The sequence below is a fragment of the Megalobrama amblycephala genome, linkage group LG5 (genome assembly GCF_018812025.1).
Source record: "Megalobrama amblycephala isolate DHTTF-2021 linkage group LG5, ASM1881202v1, whole genome shotgun sequence".
Lineage (NCBI taxonomy): Eukaryota > Metazoa > Chordata > Actinopteri > Cypriniformes > Xenocyprididae > Megalobrama > Megalobrama amblycephala.
This window is the reverse complement of record NC_063048.1, coordinates 39994261-40018887: the sequence shown is the minus strand read 5'-3', so window position 1 is coordinate 40018887 and position 24627 is coordinate 39994261. Positions and strand designations below refer to the sequence as shown.

General features: G+C 34.4%; 1 protein-coding gene across 8 annotated transcripts in view; it reads left to right on the top strand.

Moving 5' to 3' along the window:
- Positions 1–12528: 12528 nt before the first annotated feature.
- The window catches only part of myo6b (myosin VIb), an 84329-nt gene continuing 72230 nt past the window's right edge, over positions 12529–24627 (top strand). For 2 of the 8 annotated variants that reach the window (XR_007185082.1, XR_007185083.1), the window contains exon 1: positions 20330–20602. The gene's annotated coding sequence lies outside the window, so the exon portion shown is untranslated. Of the gene's footprint in view, positions 12570–12701; positions 12771–20328; positions 20603–24627 lie in introns of those variants that run through there. The other 6 variants (XM_048192254.1, XM_048192252.1, XM_048192257.1 and 3 more) reach the window with 4 other exon arrangements.

The following is a 24627-nucleotide window of genomic DNA, read 5'->3' as shown; positions in this document are numbered from 1 at the left end:
ATTTTCATTTTTGGGTGAACTAACCCTTTAAAGCAGTCCATACTATTCGTACACTATACGTCTTCTTGAAGCTTCTTCCAAGTGTCAAATACACCTTTGACTGGATAATTAAGTCAATGATCAGTCAGATTCATTCAGACTTTTTTTTTTTTAACTGATTCATTAACAATAATGATTAATTCAAGAATCAAACATTACATTGTCCATCAAGGAGAGCTGTACATTTTTCTTTGAATAACAATGCTTCAGAAGACTTGAAATGGAGCGCACAATTCATATGTACAACTTTTAATTTATGTATGGTGCTTTTGCATCCTTTTTGAAGCTTGAATGCTTTAATAACCATTCATTGTGCAACCAAAATATCATACAGGTTTGGAACGACATGAAGGTGAGTAAATAATGGCAAATTTCATTTTTAGGTGAACTAAAGCAGACACCATCACGAAGAATCCCGGTAATATTAAACTCATGAATATTTTACAGTGTATCTGCAAAGATATTGATGTCAATTTCGTCAGTGATGTGATGGAGATAAATGCTGAGCTGTAGAGAGGATTTTTATACTTTTAAATATGGATGGGCCAGTGACAGGGTAAATAAAAAAGACATTAAAATGTGTCAACAAGGCTTTAAAATATGTGAGACAACATAACTTATGGCACAGGTTGTTTTGCTTATAACCAGGGAGCATGTGAATGTTATACATTGACAACTGATGAGTGATTGTTTAAAAGTCATATTTTTCTGTTGTGCTTGATTGTGACGTTATTCTGACACTTCAGACTGAAAAACAGAAACTCAGTATGGAAAGTGGTATTACCGTCATATTCATGACACCATTGAGCATGAGGGACAGACTCATTGTTACTGTGTATATTTTATTTTAGTGGCAATCAAACACGTGATACTACTGATCAGATGATGTCATGTCGAATTGAACTGACGTTTGCTGCTAGTGTTGCTGCATTTATGTGTTTTGTATTTATTTCGCTCAGCTATTGAATAGCATATGGGCTGTGCATTCTTAACTGTAAAAGACAACGGATTTGTAAAAGGCCCTGATTAAACTAAACAGAGATGCTAGATTTCCACAGTCGTTGGTTTGAATCTGCTTCTCTCTGTGTAGAGAACCTGTCATCTTGTATTGTCTCAGTATGGCCATAATTGTGTTTGCATAAATTGTTTTGAGTAAATAAACATTAATGAAAACCGTTTTTGTCCATGCATTTCATAAAACTGCTTATCAGGGTAAGGAAAATGTTACGACATACAAAATGTGCTTAATTTAATTTAAATATGTCACAATGCAAACAATCTTTATGCAAAATATTGTTGTTTTGTTTTGGAGTGAAATATGATCTGGGCATTTCTTGAGATTCAACCAATTTTTTTCAAATTAACATTTTGTTTTAAGGACTTCTGGGGGAGCTTTAGCCCATCTTTGGTGGGAAACCAATGATTTGCTGATTACCAGCAATAAGACTGTGCTTTGCAGAATACAAAGCAAAAGTACAACAGACCATTAACCTACAAGGGCACTTACCACCTGCTACCTTCAGCTCTACATCCACCCAAACCAAAAAAACATCAGGAACAAGGAGGTCATGCACATAAAAGCAGCTTAGCTCTGCAAAACTGGAAACTTCAGAGGTCACTGACCTAACAGGTGATAAATGTTCACTCTCTGGTACCACGTAACATATGGTCGACACCTGTCTGATCTGAACGAACCTGTATGGCTTGGCTGCTGCTTCGGTGAGGAATCGTATTCACGTTCTGAACGAATCATTTAAGTGAACGAATCTAAATATCTGGTAAACTGGTGCTATTTAGTACTAAAAGTGGTTCTTTGGCTTGTAATCAACCACTTTAAGTGCTGTATAGCACCAAATCTTGGTGCTTCAGTGGTTCTTCACTGGTTCTTTGGGTTGACTGAGGTGTTATATAGCACCACTACCATATACAGGGGGGGCATGAGTTACAACCCCCCCAATACAATACAACCATACCAACGTTCAACCCCCCCAAAGTTGAAACCAAATCTACACCCTTGCCTATGATTATAAGCCACTTTTAGTGCTATATAGCACCCCCTTTTTTTTTAGAGTGAACCATTGTTTTTTGTTGTTCAACAATTTCTAAAAACAAAGTTTAAAAGGAAAGCTGTAAAATGTGTCAGTATTTGTGAACTTTTATTGTTTTATCGATTTTAATGTTTTTAATTTAAACTTGTTATTTATCTTTTGATAGTTTTTTGTTTATCCTAACTAGCAGTTGTACGTTTTATTTAATTTATTTATTTATTTATTTAGATAGTTGTTTATCCTAATGTACCCCCTGGATTTTTTATTTGTTCATTTATTTAATTATTTATTTAAATCCAATGTGGGCTCCGAATGAGCATTTTCATTGGTTGGACTTAAAACCCCCTTAAAGGTGCCCTAGAACATTTTTTTAAAGGTCCTGTTCTTCGTGATCCCATGTTTCAAACTTTAGTTAGTGTGTAATGTTGTTGTTAGAGTATAAATAAAATCTGTAAAATTTTAAAGCTCAAAGTTCAATGCCAAGCGAGATATTTTATTTAACAGAAGTCGCCTACATCGAACGGCCAGTTTGGACTACATCCCTCTACTTCCTTCTTTAATGACGTCACTAAAACAGTTTTTTGACTAACCTCCGCCCACAGGAATACACAAGAGTTGCGTTTGTAGAGTGTGTTTGTCGCCATGTCGTCGAAACGCTGTTATTTTCATCCCGCAGTCCAATCACCGGGTCTGATTCCGGCTCAAATTGATAGGGTAAAATTAAAGACATGTTTACAATAACACTGAGCGCGTGCATCTCCACGTTATGGTAAGAGGCGTGACCTGTCGCTAAGCTGCTGTCGAATCACAACACAGGAACCGCTGGCACAATCACAACTTGTTACGTATTTCTGAAGGAGGGACTTCATAGAACAAGGAAGTCATCAGCCCGTTTTATGACAGTGGAAACCGCGGTATACAGATAAGTAAATTATGTGAAAAATACTGTGTTTTTTTACACGCGAAACATGAACACGTTATATTGCACACTATAAACACAATCAAAGCTTCAAAAAAACTTGGGACCTTTAAAAGATGTAATATAAGTCTAAGGTGTCCCCTGAATTTGTCTGTGAAGTTTCAGCTCAAAATACCCCATAGTTTTGTTTTAATTAATTTTTTTAACTGCCTATTTTGGGGCATCATTATAAATGAGCCGATTCAGGGCTGCTGGCCCTTTAATTGCTCGTGCTCTCCGCCCACAGAGCTCGCGCTTGCCTTAAACAACATAAAAAAAAGTTCAAACAGCTAATATAACCCTCAAAATGGATCTTTACAAAGTGTTCGTCATGCAGCATGTCTAATCGCGTAAGTACAGTGTTTATTTGAATGTTTACATTTGGTTATGAATGAGTTTGATAGTGCTCCGTGGCTAACGGCTAACATTACACACTGTTGGAGAGATTTATAGAGAATGAAGTTGTGTTTATGAATTATACAGACTGCAAGTGTTTAAAAAATGAAAATAACGACTGCTCTTGTCTCCGTGAATACAGTAATAAACGATGGTAGCTTTAACCACATTTAACAGTACATTAGCAACATGCTAACGAAACATTTAGAAAAACAATTTACAAATATCACTAAAAATATCATGTTATCATGAATCATGTCAGTTATTATTGCTCCATCTGCCATTTTTCGCTGTTGTTATTGCTTGCTTACCTAGTCTGTTGATTCGGCTGTGCACAGATCCAGACGTTACTGGCTGCCCTTGTCTAATGCCTTTCATAATGTTGGGAACATGGGCTGGCATATGCAAATATTGGGGGTGTACATATTAATGATCCCGACTGTTACGTAACAGTCGGTGTTATGTTGAGATTCGCCTGTTCTTCGGAGGTCTTTTAAACAAATGAGATTTATATAAGAAGGAGGAAACAATGGAGTTTGAGACTCACTGTATGTCTTTTCCATGTACTGAACTCTTGTTATTTAACTATGCCAAGGTAAATTCAATTTTTGAATCAAGGGCACCTTTAAATGAACGAGTGAGTCGCTATTTTGAATCTGAACGAGACTCGGTTCCCCACAAAACGAGAATCCGCTGACTGAAATAGCGAAATCATACTATTTTGATGTCTTTTTACATAGCTTGATAAAAGTCAGTTGACAAAATGAAGGAAATCCATAGATCTGCTTTGCTCTCAGTTAAGGGGGAAACATTTGATGCTTAAACATTATTTCAGTAGTTTGTGTAGACCTAAAGGAAATGTTTGTTTTTGTCGTAAAAGATTCGGCGCTTTTTAAAGAATCGAGTGTTCGATGCGCAGACCGATCGGCGTATGACATCAAAGTACCGCGAGAGCGATTCAAAATCATAAGGATTCGTTTGCTCTCCAATCGCTCTCGCGGTACTTTGATGTCATACGCCGATCGGTCTGCATCTCGAATAATGATTCAATGACTCAGTCATAACACTCGCCCACTGAACAGATTCAAAAGTTTCGATTCACTGGGTTGAATCAAAATCCCTACCGCTACAACAAACACCTGTCAACTATCAGAGCAACTGATGCGTTTACGTCACGTTACTTTTTTTTTTTTTTTTAATTTGTTGGTCGGAGGACCAACCTAAAGAACAAATACTCTAAAATGGTGAGTGTTAGAAACTCGTTAATTACTATATGCCAGTTCTCAGGCGAATCACTGAAGATACAGCGAAGCCAAAACCGAAATGTTTCATCTTTTTCTAGTTAACGTACTTTATTTTATCAAGGTAAGCTTCACGTTCACTCTAACTACTGTAAAGTATGCCATCTCCACGTTTTTGTGTTTGGATAAGGTACGTACACTTGGCCAAGACCGTAAAATCAAAATCAAACCGCTGAAAGGAGTCGCCATCGGACTCAATCTGCGAACAATACTGAAGTGCGTATCTTTAAAACTACAAACATGGATTTATTCGTATAAATCATCAAATTAATCCTATATATGTGTATTTCAGTGTCCAGCCTCACTCAACGGTCAACATTAAGAGCAAAGCTCGACCTTACACGCGATGTTTTGAACCATTCAAACGCTTCAGCTTCGCGCTGCAGTCCAGCTGGAGGAGTGACGCAAGGTTTGACATCACCGACATGGGCAAGGGAATGAACTGTATTGATTTGATGAAGACAATTAATGTGACTATTGACTCTTTGTCCAACAGGAAACAAATTACCAACAGTCATTCTGTAGGTAAGGACGGGTTTGCCTGTCATTGGTTGTAATATTCCCCCCATATCGCTGTTTGTTGTGGTCATTCTAACCCAACTGGATCTGTACAGATGCATTGTCCAGTAATGCAGACGAGGAGACCAGAGAAACACTGGCAGACAGCTTGATGGACACTGAATATGAAGGACTTTTTTCATCTGTTGACACAGGTAGCTTAGGTTAGGTTATTTAAAAATTAAGCACCATCACAGAATCAATAATACTGATATGCACATTTCTAAGGCTTCTGAATGATCAACATTATCAAAACTTTACTGTTGTACAGGTTTGTTGTACATAGTCTTTCCTTTATGTCATGGTACACATGAATTTGCTGCCAAATCTTTACCTTTTTTATCTTTATTGATTTTTATAAAGTAAACTTTTATATTGGTAGTAATAAACACTTGCTAGACTGAAGCAACTTAGGTTTACTTGATTAGAAATACTTTTTTTTTTTTTTTTCTCTCAGAAAAATCAAGTTAAAAATATCAAATATGCTTTTGAGGAACATTTTTGCCCCCCAAGATAAAATTACAGAGCTCTGATCATAAAACTAAGCATTTAAATATCATCTTACTTACCTATTATTGGGAGTTATAGAGTGACAAATGATATTTATATGCCTTCCATAAAGCTGTCATTGATTTACATTACAAGCTAATTTCATCTTACTTCTTGGCCATATAAATATCAGCAACAGTGTTGGCAAAGTTTGTGGTTTTCCCACGGCTACTTTAACAGTGTTGCTGCGGGTTGTTTTTCAGGTCTGCATGTTGAAGTGACAATAATAACGTGATGTTTAGCCCCTGGAATGCTAATTTGACCAAAAAACGTGGATTTTACCCCACAGGACGCATACAGTATATATGACCCTGGACCACAAAACCAGTCATAAGGGTCAATTTTTTGAAATTGATAGACAATATAGGGCAATATTTGGCTGAGATATAACTATTTGAAAATCTGGAATCTGAGGGTGCAAAAAATCAAAATAATGAGAAAATCACCTTTAAAGTTGTCCAAATGAAGTCCTTAGCAATGCATATCCACTCACAAAAATGCATTTTTAATATGGTTGGAAATTTACGAAATATCTTCATAGAACATGATCTTTACTTAATATCCTAATGATTTTTGGCATTAAAAAAAATCGATAATTTTGACCCATACAATGTGTTGTTGGCTATTGCTACAAATATACCTGTGTGACTTATGACTGGTTTTGTGCTCCAGGGTCTCATGTATTACTTTTTTCCAAAGATTTTTTTGTCAACTTCTTTTCCCCAAGTATTTTACATTTTTCTGACCAAAGGGTTACTTCACCCAAAAATCACACCCGTAAGACCTTCGTTCATCTTCAGAACACAAATTAAGATATTTTTGATAAAATCCGATGGCTCAGTGAGGCCTCCATCGACAGGAAGATAATTTCCTTTTTCAATGCACAGATTAAAGAGACATTTAAAACAGTTCATGTGACTACACTGGTTCAACCTTAATGTTATGAAGCGACGAGAATACTTTTTGTGCACCAAAATAACGTATTTATTCAACAATATCTAGTGATAGGCGATTTTAAAACACTGCTTCATGAAGCTTCTAAGCTTTTGTTTCAAATCAGTGGTTCGGAGCGTGAAAGACACGTGATTTCAGTAAACAAGGCTTCGTTATGTCATAAATGTTTTGAAATTTCAATGTTTCGTGTGAATTTGGCAGTTTGATTCACGCTCTGAACCACTGATTCAAAACAAAAGCAGTGTTTTGAAATCAGCCATCACTAGATATTGTTGAATAAAGACGTTATTTTGGTGCACAAAAAGTATTCTCGTCTTTTCATTTTTGGGTGAACTAACCCTTTAAACATTTTACTTTTGTCTCATTTGCTAATAGATGCTTTTGTGGATCTCAAGAAAAGCACTTTTAAGGAACTTATCGATGATTTGTCCCCGAAAAAACAACTCCAGCGAAAATATCGAATGAGAGATGAGGTATAAAAGGAATGGAATATGAAAAATATATGCTCTTAATATTTTGATTTGATAATTATTATTGGTTTATGTTTTAAACAGATTTTTTTTTTTTTTTACCCTAACAGTTTGGAAACCTCATCCGTCGTGTCGGAGTGAAAAATCCAATTGGCAAGAAGGCCATGTCGCCAAAATGCCCAAAGAGACCTGTTGCAGAGAGAATGAACAGTCTTACGTTCAACATCAGATGTTTTAAAGTTGGAACATTGACCAAGACATTCAGAAGATCTGATGCTATGACCACCCAATGCACTGTAATATTGATTAGAGGTTTACCAAATTCATAATTCATGGATTAGAATTCAACACGTGATACAATCACATATACTCTATTTCATTACAGATTTCAGTGGATTACATTGAGTTTGCAAATGAAGGTAAAGCATGTGCACATTGTCTAATCAAACAGCAGGCTTTGTTTAGACACTCAGAACTTAACATTTGGGGTGGTTTTAACTTTTCAACATATACTAAAAGTGATGAAAACTTATTTGAGTAACTGCAGTCATTCCAAGTATGCAATGATTCATGGCGTTAATAATATTACATTTTCAGGACGAATAGAAGCATCAAATGTGATCGCTTGTGAATGGTGCACCGTGAAGAAGCTGTCGGCCCTGTTTCTACAGACAACACCTGAGATATGCCTTCACCTGCAGGTCCAGCTTGACATGTTTGAAGATGATTCAAGTGTGCGGTGTGACTGCCAGAGCAGGAGTGAGTCGCAAATGTGAACTTGCAGCGGTCCATCCGTGATAAAGTGTGACTGATGTTCTTGCTTTGAGATTTAAATTATGTAAAATTATGTTTCTTTTCTCTCCTCAGATGAAAAGGAGAAATATGTTGTCCTTATCTTTGAGAATGAGCTCACACTCCCAGAGCAAATCACACTTGAGGAAATATTCACAGAGATGGGCAAGCGTAATAACATCAACTGTTTTCCAGTTAAGTTGTCATTTGAAGAAGCCACTAACAGACTGAAGACGTACAGCTGTGCCCAAAAACAGGAGGTGGGTCAAGGCATGGAGTTAAAATATGTTTGGCATCATCAGTTACTCACCCCATGGAAGCTTGTTTCCGCCACTAAATAAAAATAAAAAAGGTAATTGCGACTTTTTATCTCACAATTGCGAGTTTATATCTCACAATTCTGACTCTTTTTCTAAGAATTGTGAGTTATAAAGTCAGAATTGTGAGTTATAAAGTCAGAATTGCGAGGTATAAACTCACAATTGCGAGAAATGGTCGAATAGAGAGTTATAATGTCAGAATTGTGAGATATAAACTCGCATCACAATTACGAGATGTAAACTAGCAATTCTGACACTTTTTTTTTTTTTTTTTTTTTCTTGCAATTCTGACTTTTCTCTCAATTGTGAATTTACATCTTGCGATTCTGACATTATAACTCTCTATTCGACTTTATAACTAGCGATTGTGAGTTTATATTTCACAATTCAGAGAAATAAAGTCCAATTTCCTCAGAATTGCAAGTTTATATCACGCATATATCATCGCAATTATACCTTTTTTTTTTTTTTTTTTTTCAATTTTTTTCTTATTCAGTGGCGAAAACAAGCTTCCATACTCGCCCTCATGACATTCCAAACCTGTAAAAAAAAACAAAAAACTAATATTTAAGTGACTGTGCATCTTTAAGCCCTTCCTGACATAAAAATGACTAGTGCTCTTCCGTCATCTAGAGCTGTTGCTTTTCTTTCTGCTGTCCAATAACGTCTTTTATTTTGCCGTGTTTAGATCGCTATACTTCAATCTGAAGAGGATGAACTTCCTGTCAAAATTCCCATTGCATTTCTTTTCTTTTTGTTTTCCTTTACCGTTTTTTTTCTTTCCATTCCTTTTTTTGATGAAAGACTTCACATTAGCCATTCATAGATCAAATAAATAATTGTTATAACTATTTATTATGGTGATTTTAAAGGTGATTTTTATTTATTTATTTATATATATATATATATATATATATATATATATATATATATATATATATATATATATATATATATATATATATATATATATATATATAATATATATAATTATTATAACATTTCTTTAGGTGCAAAATATTTAAGTGACTTTGTGTGCATCTTTAAGACCAATCTGGACTTAAAAATGACTAGTGCTCTTCCGTCATCTTTCTCTGTATAGAGCTGTTGCTTTCTTTCTGCTGTCTTGTCCAATAACATCTATTATTTTGCTGTGTTCAGATCACCATGCTCAGGTTTGAAGAGGATGAACTTCCTGCCACGCGTCAGGTTTCTCAAACTTCTTATTTCACTTATTTTCTTTTTGTTTTCCTTTTTGCCTGCTTTCTTCCCTTCCCTTCCCTTCCCTTCCCTTCCCTTCCCTTCCCTTCCCTTCCCTTCCCTTCCCTTCCCTTCCCTTCCCTTCCCTTCCCTTCCCTTCCCTTCCCTTCCCTTCCCTTCCCTTTTATTTCCCCTTCCCCTCCCTTCCCTTCCCTTCCCCCCCCCTTTCCCCCTTTTACTTCCTTTTGGCTTTTTACTTCCATTTCCCTTTCCTTCCTCTTTCCTTGTACTTCCATTGTCTTTCCTCTCCTTTTCATTTCTTTTTTTTTCTCTCTCCCTTTCATTTTTTTTTACCTCACTTTCACTGTACATTTTACTTCTCCTTTTACTTTTTTCTTTATTTCCCTTTCATTGTCCTTTTACTTCCATTTCCCATTTCATTTCATTTCATTTCCCTTTCCTTTTCAGTTCCTTTTCCTTTCCATTTCTATCCTTTTTCTTGTCCTATTACTTCCATTTTCCCTTTACTTTTTTAGTTTTCTTTACTATTTCTTTCTTATTCATTTCCTTTTAATTCTTTTCTATTTTTACTCCTTTCCTTTCTTTTCCTTATCTTTCCTCTTACCATTTCCCTTTTATTATACCTCCACATTCTCTTTCCTTAGCCCCTTTCCAATTCCTGTCAAATTAACACAGATTCAATCAAATCTGAATCTTTGAGCATTAATGACACAATAGAGCAAAATAAATCGGCCTTTAACATTTTTTCAGTTGTTTAGCTCTTTCTCTCAACATTCAGCAGGCCTTGAAGCCATTTTCATCCACTCCCGATGCTCCTCGATGTGAAATTGCAACCCTCAGTGTCTCAGACAGTGATGAAGACGATTTGATCATGCTCCCTTCATCGCCCAAACAGGAAATCAAAAAGTCAGTTGACTGGCCTAAACTGAGCTGATCATTTATTGTGATATTCTTATCTAGAAGAACTCTTCTCACCATCTTTTTGCAGACTGGTTGTGTACCCACCTCCTCCAGCTAAACGGGGTCTAACCATCACAGAAGAGGACCTCGACTGTCTTGAGGAAGGCGAATTCCTAAACGATGTGATCTTAGACTTCTATCTAAGGTTTAAGTGGTTAAAGTACAAAGTAAAATCTACTTTTGTCCATTGGCACTGTGATGACACGCATCTTGTTTCTGGCCAGGTATTTGGTCTGCGAGCAGCAGGACAAGGAGGATGCCACCAAGTACCATGTGTTCAGTTCTTTTTTCTTCAAGCACCTCACTCAGGAGGATCATAAAAGGCTTCCAGAAACTACAGGTTTATCGTATGTATAGAATACGGTCTTGTAAAAATACTTAACCATAACTGGTGTAAACATCGCTCTGTACCACAGCATTCAGGAGCGCCGACACAATCGGGTGAAAACGTGGACCAAGAATGTCAACCTTTTTGAGAAGGACTTTATATTTGTCCCAATTAATCAAATGTAAGTCTCTTCACAAAATTGTACATCCTGCATCCCTGGTGATCTTTTTAAAATGGTTTTACAGTTTAGGTTGTGTAGGTTAGGTAAAATAAAGAGCATGTCTTAATAAGAGCCCATCTTTGCAATGTCTCCTAAGGGCACACTGGTACCTGGCTGTCATCTGTTTTCCTGGCAAGATTTCACAGACCAGCGATTTGGATCCTCACCTCAGTGGGCGAAAGCATTCAGTGGAGTATCTTTTCGATCAATCTCCACCCAATCCCATGTCCCTCTTCTACTCTCCAGAATCCTCAAAGCCGCTCTCCAGATGGAGTCAATCCATAGGTAATTTAGAAAACCGATGTGGTGCCAGTGCAAAATGGTAGTGTAGGTAAAGGACAAAATGTGTTAGATGAATTAGTTTGCTTCTGCTCTTTTGAGTGAGAGAATATGATCTAGAACTGAGAAACACATTTTCCTTTTTTTTTTTTTTTTTTTTTTTTTTAATAACAACTTACAACACAGGTTCAATACAAGTTAAAGTGATAGTTCACCCAAAAATGAAAATTCTGCCATTACCCTCATGTCTAGACTTGATCGCTTTATGATGAACAGACTGAATTTAGGCTTTTATTCACATATAAACATTGATCAGCGAATATAAACAGAAGCTCAACCGAACCTGCTTGACAAACTTGAACAAAGCCTAAATTAAATCTGTTCATCATATAAAGCGATTGAGTCTCTTCAGAAAATTTGGACTAAACCACTTAATTAGTTCTACAATCTCTTTATGAACTTTTTGAAACGCCAAAGTGTCAAGCTGTCTTTGGAGGGACAGAAAGCTCTCAGATCTCATCAAAAATATCTTCATTTGTCTTCTGAAGATGAATGAAGGTCTTAAGGGTTTGGAAATGACATGAGGGTGAGTAATTAATGACAATTAAATTTTTTTGGTGAACTAACCCTTTAAACTATGTGTCATTTAGTTGATGTTTGACTTGGTTTGTAAAAACGCAAGAATGATAAATGTCTACGGGTCAAGGCTAAAATAAACGCTAAATGCTGTTTCGAAAGTATATCTACAAGTATTTAACACAAGTTAAAGTGTATTGAGAGCATATGAGCATATATAATTATTACCACAGATTAATAAAAAGTTTTTTGTTGGGGAAAAAAAAAAAAAAAAAAAAAAATCCTTGCTGGAAAAAAAAAAAAAAAAAAATGATTTATTGAAAATAAATAAACAAATCATTTTACTGACCCCAAGCTTTTGAACAGTGTACTTCCATTATCTTTATTTATTTTCTGTGATGACATTTATTTTTTCCCCCATAGATGACTTCAACCACAGTTTCTGCTTCCTTTCAGATGATGAGGCTGAGGATGATGTTCAGGTAATGTGAATTAATCTCTGTCTTGCTCTTACAAATCAGTAAAAACTGAAATAACCTTTTCTATTTCTAAATTACAGGTTGTCAAGAACAGATCTACCCTTAACACTGTCTCTAAACAGTAAGTCAAGAACATTTCCTCTCCCTCAGAATGTTCTCTTTACCAATCACTAGATGGCAGTAGCACTTTTTTTAGTGGATGCAATGCTTCATTGTACCCTGTCACTGACTGACTGTCTGTCTGTGTTTGCAGGCCATGCATACTCATCATGGACTCCCTCACCTGCAGTGAAAGATCATCGGTGGTGCAGATACTCCAAGAGTAATTATCTTCTTCTGTTTCAAGTGGTTGATTATTTTTGCACCTGTGCATTAATAGCGAGCACACATTTTCTCTTGTGCTTCTGTATCCTGCGTTAGGCAGCAAATGTCACCAATTAACAACTGTTTCCTATGAGACAAAATGCTGCCTTCCTCAAGGGGGAGTTTGGCAGCTTAGAAAGCCAAGTCCTGCACTGGACCACGTTCAAATCTCATTGGAGGCGTTTGTATAGGCCTGCTAGAAGGAAGCATTTATTTAAATCAATTCCAAGGATTTAAAGCTGACATAGAAATGGAAATCTGCTCCCAAACCTCATTTATGTTAGCCAGCTAGTTAAATTTACCTGGGTAGCATATTGAAAATAGCAGAATACTATGGAAGCTTGTTTCCGTCATGGCCAGTTTATATTTATATTTATTATATTTATTTATACAGTTTATAAAAAATTGCGAGAATTGCGAGATGTAAACTTGCATAAATTTTATGCAAGTTTACATCTCGCAATTCTCGCAATTTTTTTTCTCGTAATTGCGAGTTTATTTCTTGCAATTCTGACTTATTTAATTAGAATTTTGAGATATAAACTTCAATTGTGAATTAAAAATTCCAGTTCTGAGGGGGAAAAAAATCTTGCAATTACGACTATATCTCGTAATTCTGAGAAATTCAGAATTGCGAAATTACGGAAGAGGATTAGGGCCAAGCAACATTTTATCTCGACTTAAAAAAAATAAATAAAACCATCTCGAGATTAAAGTTGTTAAATTTCGAGAAAAAAGTTGAAATAAAATGTTGAGAATAAACTCATTAAATTACGAGAAAAAACTCGTTAAATTTCAAGAAAAAAGTCGAGATAAAATGTTGAGAATAAACTCATTAAATTACGAGAAAAAAGTCGTTAAATTATGAGAAATGTCGTTAAATTTCGAGAAAAGTCGAGATAAAATGTTGAGAATAAACTCATTAAATTATGAGTTTATTCTCAACATTTTATCTCGACTTTTTTCTTGAAATATAACGAGATTTTTCTCATAATTTAACGAATTTGTTCTCATAAATTAAACGACTTTTTTCTCGTAATTTAATGACTATTCTCAACATTTTCTCAACTTTTTTCTCAATTTAACAAGTTTTTTCTCGTAATTTAATGAGTTTATTCTCAACATTTTATTTCGAGTTTTTTCTCTAAATTTAACATCTTTAATCTCGAGATGGGTTTAATTTTTTTTATTATTGCTTGGCCCTAATCCTCTTCCATATGAAATGTAAATTGTGAAGGGAAAAAAAGTAAGAATTTTGAGCTAAAGATTTAAAGTTGCAATTGCGAGTTATAAAGTCAGAATTACAGGATATAAACTTACAATTCTGACTTTTTTTTTTTTTTCTTGCAATTCTGACTTTTTTTCTTGCAATTGCAAATTTATATCTTTAAATTCTGACCTTATAACTCGCAATTGGGACTTTATATCATACAATTGTGAGAAAAAAGTCAGAATTGTGAGATGGTCGCAATTAACTTTTTTATTTTTTATTCAGTGGCGGAAACAAATTTCCATAGAATACACAGTAAAATGTTTAATACATCACAAAAAAAAAACACTAAAGATGTTTGATAATTGAACGCAAGACAACATTGCCATTCTGGCCACTTATTTTCTGTAAATCCAAGATACTTACAAGAGGAATGGAAGGTCAAAATGGGCTCTCAGCAGAGTTTTGGAAAGGAAGTGATGAAAGGATGGAGTCCCCTCGTCCCACAGCAGGATAACTATACAGACTGTGGCATCTACGTCCTGCAGTATGTGGAGAGCTTCCTCAAGGTATTTTCACTTTGTAGAAACTGATGAGCATGTTTCTGTCTAGATGTTTAGCTTGAAATTTTTTTTCTTCTTCCCTAAAAGTAGTTTTTACTTATATTTTTTTTTTTTTAGGACCCACCACAAACTTTCCATAACAACATGGACTTGAACGGCTGGTTTTCACAGAGGACAGTGAAGAGGAAGAGAAGGCAAATCAAACGGCTCATTCTCAGACTACACAAACAGCAGAGAGTTTAATTTTTTGTTTTAGGTTATGCTTCCTACATTTCATGTTACTGCTGTCTCAACCTCCTCCTATAGGAACTTTCCAAAAAGGAAATTTGTACAAAAATAAATGAATAAATTTGCTGCTTTAAATAAGTTATTTGCTTTGGAAATTGATTATTTGTTGCTGAAATTCAGTAAAATATCTGTAAATGGAATCAAAATAAAATGATCTGTTGCTGAATCTACACGTGAAGTTTGGGTTGGTTTTGTTCTTGCGTTGTGAAAAATCCCATTGTTTTTTCAGGCATTGATAAATTTTGAGATTTTAGACTATAATTGTGCTTCCGTAACTTGTCTTCTTTCAGTCTAGTGGAAAGAAAACATCCAAAATACACAATTAAGTGTTTATTTTATTACATTTGGTCTTTTTGCATCTGTTAATTTAAATTATAATGCATATCTTCAAAGGCAGTTTTCTCAGAGTGGGTTTTTTGTTCATGCACAATCAGTAGCACTTATGCAAAAAACGTCAGTTTTATTCCCATCTATATTCTAAAGGTTTTTACTGAGGGGTTTATCAATATTTAATTCGACTGATTTATATAACGCTTTAATCCTTGATAAGAGATATCCAAAATCCCCTCTTTAAAAAAATGTTAACAAAATGAAACAAGAATTCTGAACTTTGCTTTATCCAATGTTTAGATTTCTGTTCTGGAGATGTATGCAAATTAGTGCATATTTAGTGAGATAATGCCTCATTTGACTATTTAAACATTTCAGAACATTTGTAATACAAAACAGTTGTCTTAATGTACTGTGTTTATCAACTGGGGAAACTATGATGGTATCTATTCATTTTTACCCTATTCCTTACCTTTCTAAACGAAATTGCAAAAAAATAACTCTTTTCCAAGAAGTTTCTCCAAACACTCTTCCCTTCTGCCATTGGTCAGTCAAATGGTTAGTCCCGTCCCAAACTCACACCATTGTTGCTTTATTGTGCTGGTTGAGATGCACAAACATACAGCGATTCTGTGAGTTCTTGTTGTCTCTGCATGTTCAAATGGAAACATGTATTTAAAAAAAAAATGATTGAAAGTCACATCCATGCCAGAGCAATAAGAAGAACCCAGTTCAACACACAAAATTAAAGAAAACAAATTTTTCCCAAGACCATGGCTTATATTCCAAACTCATTTGACTTGCTTCTGTCTCTGCTGGAGGACAGACTTTTTGCCTGTTCACGCAGGTGATCAGATTGGCATCCGGCACGATCAAGACAGATGAGCGTCTGCCTCCCAATACTCAAAATGAAATGCTTGATGTGTTTCCGAGTTCCAACCTGGGCAAGGGTTTTGGATTATAATGTACCACCTGATCCCTGTGTACTTCAGAGTATAATATTCAAGACTGGGGAAACTAAATGCAAAAAATGAGACTCAGTCATTTAAAATATTGGCTGACCAAACCAAATATTGGAGTTTGAAGTAGTAACAGCCCTTCTTTAAAATGTTAATGTGTGCAATGTTGCACATATGAGAACTATATTTCAATTCAATTCACATTTCATTTGTATAGCGCTTTTCACGATACATATCGTTTCAAAGCAGCTTTACAGAGAATGCATGTCAACATTACAATTTATTAGAGAATCTGGTATCGGATAAGCAAATAAACTAGATCTGTAAGACCATAAAGTTCATTAAATTCTCATTTCAAAAGAAATGTCTCATAGCTTGTATTGTTTGATTAACTTTGAAACTTTGAAACCTTGAAAACGACCACCTGTGGCGACCTCACCTTCTTCCCCCCTCTTGAGATTGCATCCCTGCTGTGTTCTCCATATGAGGAACTTCCTTTATCTCCTTTATTTCTGAAGTGTTAGAGCTAATGAGACTCTTTGAGTGGATCGTTCACTCGACGCTCGGTTATTACTTCAGTGCTTTGTGGAATTACCCATCTGCCAGCAGGCCGGCAGCATATGGAATGAGTTGTAATTTAAGATGAAATGTTTTTGAGGGATTGGTTACCACTGCAACTACAAGGAGGGCAAACCCAGATGGGTAATTTGCTGTTTGATTTGCTTTTGTTCTTTTGATAGTATTATAATGTTTAATAAATTTGTGTGTTTGTTGTGTGTGTGTGTTATTTTAGTATTATTTACATACTTTTAATATTACTATAATAGTTTATAAATGTGTTTAATTAGCTTTTATTTTATATAATATATATTAATTTTTTAGTTTAGTTTAAATTTTAGTTTTATGTGCTTTCAACAATTTTATTAGTTTGTTTCTTATTATATTTATTTCTATTATAGCTTTCATTTAAATATATTTCAGTTTTAGTAATTTTTAGTTCAACTTAACCTTATTTAGTTTTTTTAAAAGTATGTTTTTAAAGGATTTGTTCACTTCAGAATTAAAATTTCCTGATAATTTACTCACCCACATTTCATCCAAGATGTTTATGTCTTTCTTTCTTCAGTTGAAAAGAATTAAGTTTTTTGAGGAAAATATTCCAGGATTTTTCTCCATATTGTGGACTTTAAAAAATTAGAGAAAATTAGATTTTAGGTTTTTCGCCTTACCACGGTTCTTCCACCTACGTCATGCGTGACCTTTCCAACGTGATTACATAATCGTGGCACATCGCAGAGAAGTGTAAGACAAGCATTTTTGGTTAAAAAATATATAATTTTTTATTTTTTTTTAGAAAATGACCTATTGTTTCAGTAGATAAGACTCTTATTCCTCGTCTGGGATCATGTAGAGCTCTTTGAAGCTGCACTGAAACTGACATTTGGACCTTCAACCTGTTGGTAACTGTTGAAGTCCACTATATGGAGAAAAATCCTGGAACGTTTTCCTCAAAAACCTTAATTTCTTTTCGACTGAAGAAAGAAAGACATAAACATCTTGGATGACATATGAGTACATGAGTAAATTATCAGAAAATTTTAATTCTGAAGTGAACTTACTATTTCAGTTAGTACCCTTTTCATTGAAGTACTTAAAGGGTTAGTTCACCCAAAAATGAAAATTCTGTCATTTATTACTCACCCTCATGTCGTTCCAAACCTGTAAGTCCTTCGTTCATCTTCAGAACACAAATTAAGATAATGTATAAATCCGATGGCTCAGTGAGGCCTCCATAGGGAGCAATGACATTTCCTCTCTCAAGATCCATTAATGTACCAAAAACATATTTAAATTGGTTCATGTGAGTACAGTGGTTCAATATTAATATTATAAAGCGACGAGAATATTTTTTGTGTGCGCTAAAAAAGCCAAAATAACGACTTATTTAGTGATGGCCGATTTCAAAACACTACTTCATGAAGATTCGGAGCACAAATGAATCAGTGTGTCGAATCTGCTGTTCGGAGCACCAAAGTCACGTGATTTCAGCCGTTGGCAGTTTGACACGCGATCTGAATCATGATTCGACACACTGTTTCATTATGCTCCGAAGCTTCCTGAAGCATTGTTTTGAAATCAGCCATCACTATATTTTGTTTTTTTGGCGCACCAAAAATATTCTCGTCGCTTTATAATTTTAATATTGAACCACTGAACTCACATGAACCGATTTAAAAATGTTTTTAGTACATTAATGGATCTTGAGAGAGGAAATGTCATTGCTGGCTATAGGCTACAGGCCTCACGGAGCCATTGGATTTCAACAAAAATATCTTAATTTGTGTTCTGAAGATGAACGAAGGTCTTACGGGTGTGGAACGGCATGAGGGTGAGTAATAAATGACAGAATTTTCATTTTTGGGTGAACTAATGCTTTAAAGTTTAAGTTTTTCATTTGATATCTATATTTTATTTCTATTTAGCTTTCATTTAAATTTATTTCAGTTTTAGTAATTTTTCAACTTAAACTTTAGTTTTTTTAAAAATTTGTTTTTAAATTATTTCTGTTAGCTGCCATTTTTGTTGAAGTATTTAAAGTATAAGTTTTTCATCTAATAATTATATTTTATTTTATTTTCAGCTTTAACAATTTTTAATAGTTCACTATGGAATCTGTCTAATTATTATGGAATTCTGTTCAATTATTCAGATTTTTTGGTACGTTTACCCTATAAATTTACAGAAATGGACTGAAGTCGCACATTCTGACTCAAATCATGCATCATACTTTAATGTAACTGCAGAAAACGACCAGAATAGCTCTGAGCTATAGCATCCTTCCTCACGTCAGGCTTTTCTAGGCTCAGTATTTTCACGAAGCATTCTAACAATATCATTTGTTAAACATGAGTCACAGTGTCCACATGCAGTGGAAATCAAGCTGTTGTTCGGCTCTGTTGTGTTACTGGCATATGCGATCTGGCGCACCTTGTACGATTGTTTTTATCTCTGCAGCTCTCCTGGGAAATGCAAAAGTCAGTGTGGCATTAAATCTAATTAATGGTGTTTCTTCAGGCTTACCAGATGACATAACTGTAAAACTCCTGAATTGACCTCTTTTGAATTGTGTAGTCGTCTTTAAAGGAGCTGGTGTTTAATATGTGGTCATTCAGTAAAATCTTGTCAGATATAATGCTTTATGATTATGTGAGACTATCCTTAACTCAAGCTGCAGGCTATTATAAACTCCCTGAGCAACACTTCATCATGGTCTAAGTCTTTAAACTCAAAACTGTTTTTCTCATAGCTGTTGGGCTCAGAAATTTGATACAGTGCCACGTAGTGAGATATCATGTGTCCTAATTAGATTTACAAACACAAGTCTGCTTTCAATGAGGCATTAGATTTCAACTTAGGAATACTTCTATAAGTTTTGAATTACAAGCCCGTAAAATATTAATCAGTCTCCAGTTTGTATCAGTTGCGCTCCTTTTAGTAACCATGACAATCCAGTGGGAAGCTCTTGACTTTCTCCTGATCCTTCAAATGAAACTTTTTTGATATTCAATAAAGCTTTATCAACACTTAGAATATTATTTTACTGTTTGCAAAGGCTTGATATTTTTGCATTTATATTGGAAGACCCTGTTTGTGACAATTTTGAGTTATTTACCTATTTATCTATAGTATAGTAAAGCCCCTTTTGAAAATAGTTTTGTGAAAAAGTGATGTTTTTTGTTATTTGTGTGAAGAGAACTGATATAACAGGCTAAACAAAATAATGTGGAAAAAAATATTAGCCTATATTATATTATAAATTTATTTAGGCTATAATAATATAATATAATATAATATAATATAATATAATATATATATATATAATATAATATAATATAATATAATATAATGCAATAGTCATAATATTTAATGTATAAACTTATGCATTACTCAACTTTTATTGCAAGCAAAAGGTGTTAGTTGTGTTAAAAGTCATGTTATTATGGTCATTAGATCATTAGATGGATAAATGTAGTGGCTGTGTTTCAAAAACCTAGTGAGCTGCCTACATAGGCAGCATTTTGGGGCCTCAGGTAATGCGTAAAGTTGCTGTTGCGCGCGCCTAGAAGGTGCAAATTGTTGCGCGCACTTGCAATTTCCAAGACTCTGCACGCGCCTAGTGTAAGCCGCTCACAAAAGCTGTATAGATGGGCAGTTCCCTGTGATTTGAGACACAGCCTGAGTCTGTCACAGCTACTGTGTCACCACTGAGGTCGCTGTTATTCATGTGGACTTCAGTCTGAAGCCGGACACACTGAGAGGAAGGACAGCGGCTTTGGGAAAGGGAATATTTAACATCGAGGGAATCTGTCACCGCTAACCGGGACAGTCTGTCTGTTCTCTGTCCATAAAGACAGCTGCTCTCAGCGGACTTACACATAATGTAAGTGACTTTAATCACTTTATTTGTTGTGTGGCTTCTATTTAGAGCAGCTAGAGGTTTGTCGTTTGGTGTTAAGTTGTGTTTAATTGCTTTTCCAGTAGCGAGCTAGCATGCTGCTAATCGATGTGTTTATATTATTCGTCAGGTGAGTTTCGCATGTAATTTATTTCAGTAACAAGCAAAATACTGTTTAAAACGCGAGATTTTAATTGGGATTTTTGTTTGGTAACGGAGAGTTTAGTATTATTGCGCTTCATAAAGTTGTGTATCGGGTATAGTTATAGTATTTATGTGTAGTTTTGCATTTGGTTGTCTTTAGTTATACTGTATTATTTAGTTTTTCACTGGGAGTTTTGCTTTGTTTTGATAAGTTAAGTGTGACCGAAGTTTTCCAGAAAATAAGTACATGCTGTAGGGAAACCCGACTGGTTGAAAGCATTGTTAAAGAATTTAATTTTGTGTTCTTGGAAATCGTGGACCAAGTTAACGTTATTTATTTGTGTACTTCATTCATATGAATGATGGATGCTTTGAGCACTATGGTGACTGCAGTATCTGCGCATGCGCAACTGTTCTGAATAAACGCCGTAATGGATCCACCTTTATAATCTCTCACGGGTCTTTCCACGAAATGTGTGTGAACACTGGCTTCAATGAAAAGCTTTTAATATGTGCTATATAAAAAATTATTTATTGCCATATATATATATATATATATATATATATATATATATATATATATATATATATATATACACACACACACACACACACACACACACACACACACACACATATAGGGCAAAAGGCTTTTTCACTTTCTCAGTTTGTGTAAATGTACTTAGGGTTCAGACAATTTATTTTGTTCCACATTAATTTCACACGTGTCTGGTACAAATATGTGGCTTTGTTTCAGTAATACAGTGTATACTTTTTTTCTTTATTTACCCTGAAAGAAGGGAAGTGAAATGTGACAACATGCCCCATAGGTGGGGCACGTTGTAACATGACCATATATGGCAGCTAAAAATATCTGATTTAATTAAAAAAAAAAAAAAACATGACAAACTAAAATATTTTGTCAATAAAAGATTTTTTTTTTTTCATATAAAATGCATTTTTTTAGAAATTCAAATTTCAATAATTTTGTAGTTTGACGATGAACACTCACAGAAGACGAGATAAATAGATGAGCCAGTACAAATGCTGTAAATTTCTTTAAATAATATTTTCTGAACAATTTCAGGTTCTTCCTCTCAGTCTTTCATCACCTTTTCCCATGCCAGTTGTATCGTAACTGTATAGAATAATATAGTTCTAATAGCGAGACACATTATAACGCAGTGTTACAACGAACCCTATCTGTGCAACTGGAATTTAAACCTGGTGTCTTCTGCTAGTTAGTGAAGTATTATTAAAGAACTACACAAACTACTAAACAACAGATTGGAGTTTAAAATAATATCAGATTTGTCTAATTTTAAATAAACACAAAAAATATAGATGAAAAATTAGCTTAAGTAAGAAATTTACTTTTGCTATTGTTAAATGTTCAGTGATACCTTCCAAATATTTCAGAATTTTGGCACAATTTTTTCTCTATATATTGTCGATATGGCAACTAGTAAATACGCTAAGTGTCTTCATGCTAGCGTATGTGGAAGTATTTAAACCGTGTGTTACAACTAACCCCGCCTTAGTTTGTGCCCCGTGCTCCCCTATATACACTGTATGCATGTGTGTGTGTAATATATATATATATATATATATATATATATATATATATATATATATATATATATATATATACACACATACACAAATATATATATAAAAATATAAATTATATAAATATATTAATTATTATTAAAATGCATATATATATATATATATATATATATATATATATATATATATATATATATATATATATATATATATATATATGCATTTTAATAATAATTAATATATTTATATAATTTATATTTTTATACATATATATTAACAACATATTATATATTACATATTAACAAAATATATACGCAAATATGACAATACAAGCTAGCATTTTTATTTTTTAAATTTAAAATTTAAATTTTTATTATTTGTTTACTTTTTAAAATGGAACCTGTTTCATGGAATGACCCTAACTCACTCTTGCCCTGGAAGTCTATAAATGACATTTGTGCCTTTCTACAATGCAAAAATATCCAACCTTCCCTGCAGAGAACACACAAATATGCAAAATGTATTTTAACTGATCTTCCAATAATGGCTTTCAAAAATTAAACATAATCAGGATTTTGATGTGTGGAAAGCATGTTAGTTTTAGTTACCAACTAGAAGCTTGCATATTAACTGATAACATTTGGCTTGATTAAGGTTTTTTTTTTTTTTTTTTTTTTTTTTTCTGGCATATTTGAACACTCATTTGAATATTTATAGAACCCAGCGAAAACGCATTAAAATATTTGCCTTTGGAAGTCCCAACGACACTGGCCTCTTTGCATCCTGTTGCGTCCTGTTTTCCATATCCAGAGGAAGGAGGGGGTTGGAAAACAGTATGTGTGGTACAGGAAACTCACACAGCCCTTTCACCCCCGAACCATCTCCAATGACAACGTCTGTACTGCTGCCATCAGCACGCACATAATTATGTGCAATTACTCATCTCTCTATGAACATCTCGCTGCAAAACCATGCAGCTTTAGAAAGAGTGATGTTTGTTTATTTGGTTAGGAGCGCTGAGCCAAAAACTGTGGGAAAATGACGGTTGTTGACTATCACAGTATTGTGGACGCAGAGTGTTTCTCACAGTTTTGTTGCTATTTTGGATCTGTTGATTGTTCTGGAAGAGACTGTATCTCTGTCAGGCTTGCATTGCCAAGCATGCCTTGAAATTTCCAAAGACTGAGTTCATTATCAGTGGATTTTCTATATTATTTTATTTATTAGTTTTGCATACTATTGAATAGATTTTTTTTGCACCACACTCGAAAGATTGGCACCAATATTTAAGTATTTACATGTTGCTAGGCAACTTTGTTGCAGAGGTCCTAAGTTCATTTTCTCTTTCATCTCTTTATCACTCGTTTCTGTGTCTCTCAGGCATTGCCAACAAAGCCTCCCTCTCTTTCAATTGCCATCTGCACAGAATATAACTATAAAATGTTTTTTATTGCATCCCCAATGCAATGCCATTGCCATCATTGTTGTGACAATGAAGGTTTTATCAAAATGAAATGTTGTGCCAGCATATTATGATTAATTTAATGTCATAATATAAGAGATGATAAAGATTAATCTCAAAAGTAACTGAACAGTTAAAAGATCTGTAACATTTACAGGATGAATCTGGATTCAGGTTGCCCACAGTTCTTCCTGGTAAATTATACAGGTCTAGCTTATCAGATTTTTTTTTTTTTTTTAAATACATGGCACTTCCTTTTCTGGAACCATTCAGTCTACATCATGATCTGCAAGCTAGAATGATTAACCATGGGAACCATAAGGCAGTACATATAGTTGCCTGCTTGTAATCTTATTTAAATCTTGGAAAATCCAACTGAAGGGCATTGTGCCACATGAACTTTGGACTCATCTTGTCTTTGATTATGTTCAAATTTCCCTTTTCCACTGGATAGCTCATATTAGGGTCACATCTGATAAGTAGCGTGTGTTACTGTTACTGTGTGTTAATGTCATGAATTAGATGATGAATTTGTTGTAGCAATGAAAAATCAATCTGATCAGATGGTAACATTAAAAAATAACTTATGCCTGAACAAGTAAAACACACACATTTAACTGCACTTATTAATGCAAAACAATAGTAATTGATTTAAAAATCCCACCATCACATATATATATATACAATATATATAAAAAAATATTGATTTCTCGATTTAAATCAATTCTCATTTTTACAAACCGATGTCGATTCTTAAATCCCAAGAATCGATTAGTCTGTTTTCAGTTGATGAATGAGCAGAATATGTAGCGCCTCCCATCCAATAAATCACAAT